Raw genomic sequence first — 2,904 nt, forward strand, 5'->3', positions numbered from 1 at the left:
CAAATGTCGAAACTAGCGAAAAGGTCAGTTTTTTGCGGGAAATCAGTCTGTACCCCCAATAAAGCCTAAATCACCCGGGGAATCAAAATAGAAGTGCATTAATAACCCTAATAAAAGTAATTAGGGATCTTATATTGAGTCAAAAGGCTGTTTGCATAAGTGTGGAAAAATGATAGATAGCAGGATCTTTTGTAAAAAATAAATGCTGTAGTTAAATTTGGGGTACATGTAAATGGGAGCTAGCATATTTTTGTGTCTGTAAAGTGCTGATTTTTTTTTTTAAATACACCTGCTGCAGCCACGTGCAATCCTAAAAACACCTGTCCCATCCATAGAGCACCCCAAAATACCTGCCCCATCCATACAGCCCCCCAAAATACCTGCCCCATCCATACAGCCCCCCAAAATACCTGCCCCATCCATACAGCCCCCCAAAATACCTGCCCCAGTACTTTATACCCATTTTCAAACACTTTTTAAAGGCAATTTCAGTGGTTGTCCAGGGTGGTAACAATGGGGCGGTGGGTAGCCAGTCCCTGGCGTGTTGAGGTCAGCGACTGAGGCTTTTTCCACATTTGCACTGATTTTGGCGGCCATGTTCACATGGACATTCTGCGCCTCCATAACCCCTAACAACTGCTAACAATATACCCCAATTCACTGTCATCACTGTAAGCTCTAATAAATGATCAATGGTTAAATGCGATTGGGGTTCTTCCTGTTCTAACACAGTAACAGGACACATACAGTAAATGTATAATATAGTTACTAACCAAAAGCAAAAAACACTTAAGAAAGTGTATTGTCAACTAATGTGTTTTTTTGTGAAGCACGATAACTGTTCCAGTATGACCAGTGTGTGCATCCTAAGAGATTACAAAGAGCTATAAGGCTGCAGTGTGACAGTCCTACCTCTCTTCCAATGCCTTTATGGAAAACATATTCATCCAATGAGAAGTTCCGCCAATTTGGAACTTTGGAACATTTCGGCCCTCATTTGCATTTGAAACAAATCCAGCTAAAGGGTGTAAACTTACTCCAGAACAATCAGAGCTAGATTAGGCGAGAGGGGGAGGAGGGGGCACAGGGGGCCTGTGCCCCAGGCCCCCCTCTCCCAGGATCACACCAGCAGATGACTCAAACTATGAACTGCCCAGTTACTTAACCAGTAGTGTTGTTTATCGATAGATAACAGGTACAGTTGTACTCACCTTTACATGTCCACTGGTAATGGATGACGTTTTATAGAAGCAGTGAGTCTATGCTGCAAACAAGTAGTGGTGCAGCTGTCTGGAACAGCATTACATGCAGGAATTAGTATTATTATTGGGGTTGGGGGTGTATTAATGTTATCTGAGGTGCAGCTGGTGTATTATTATGTTTGGTGGGGGTATTTTTAGTTTAAGTGAGGGGTGTGGGTGTATTATTATGTAGTTTGGGGGTTTATTAATGTTTCAGAGAATTGGGGGGTATTAAGTTTACCTGAGGGGTGTGGGTGTATTATTATGTACAGTAGTTTGGGGGTTTATTAATGTTATCTGAGGGATGTGGGTGTATTATTATGTAGTATCATTATTAATGTTATCTTAGAGGTGGGAGTGTATTATGGTTATTATTATCTGATGTGTGTATTATTATTTTGTAGGATGGGGGTGGTATGAGATACCGGCACTCGGGATCCTGGCAGTTAGAATCCCGAAGCCGGCATCTCAAAAGGGTTAACATACCAACACTTGGTGGTCAGTATGCTAACCCTCCCCCTGTCCCTACTCTAACCCCCCCTCTTTGGTGCCTAACCTTAACCCCCCTTAGTGCCTGACCCTAACCTTCCCCTCCCCCAGTGCCTAACTCTAACCCACCCCTAGTGCCTAACTCTAACCCTGCACCCTAAACCTAACCCGCCTAACACCACACTACTTACCTTTGGTATCTTGGCAGTCAGGATGATGGCGCCAAGATCCTGACCGGCATCGGGATTTCAGCGCTGATAATAGGAGCGTCAGCATCCCAACTGCCGGGATGCTGAACACATATCTTAACAACAAAGGCTTTACATTTATACATATACAGTACACAGTATCTGTGACTTGCTTTATGTTATAGACGTGTTTATTTGCACTTGCCCATTTTAAGGTGGGATATTTTTTTCCCTGACATTTTACTGAATTATTTTCCACATAACAGAAAACCAATTTTGATACATCTTGTATCACATCTGTATATACCAATTATGTATCAATTTTGAGATTAACCCCTGATGAAGTCTCATAAGGACATGAAACGCATAAGGTAATAAAGCTGTGAGATCCATCACAAGGACATTCAATTGAAACTTTTTATCCCTGAAATAAGGGTGTAAAATCTTGACCTCCCCAAGAGTGGAAAATCTTACAGTTGATTGTGAAAATTACTGATCCAGCAAACTCACCTATGTATAATTAAAAAAACACAGAAACCATGACCTACTGGGCATGCTTGAGGACTAGATTTGAAAACAAGTGTTTTAGACCTTAGATTCCCCTCTGTCTTCAGTGTCTCTAAAAATGCTATTTTGATTTTACAGATAAGAGGGCGTGCTGGCTTTTGTATATAGCATACAAATATCAGACAACTTTATTTTAACACTGCAAATTAAAGTTAAAATAGTATGTACATATTATGCAAATTATATTTAGCCAAGGTTTAAAATTGCATTTTCTATCTAAATTTACTCAAGGCAGAGCAAAGTTTATCACCACCCTAGACAAAGCTTCTTCCTACTTCCTGCCCCCATTAACCTTATTCCAGTAACTGTTACAATTGACTTTTGTAAAATATAAACAATATTTCTCACCACCTCCAAGACGTCTGCAAAGGCTAAAGTTCAGATTCACTTACAGTATGTCTGAGGCAGAATGCTGTCCT

The sequence above is a fragment of the Taudactylus pleione genome, unplaced genomic scaffold (assembly GCF_031769625.1).
Source record: "Taudactylus pleione unplaced genomic scaffold, aTauple2 ptg000124l, whole genome shotgun sequence".
Taxonomy (NCBI): Eukaryota; Metazoa; Chordata; class Amphibia; order Anura; family Myobatrachidae; genus Taudactylus; species Taudactylus pleione.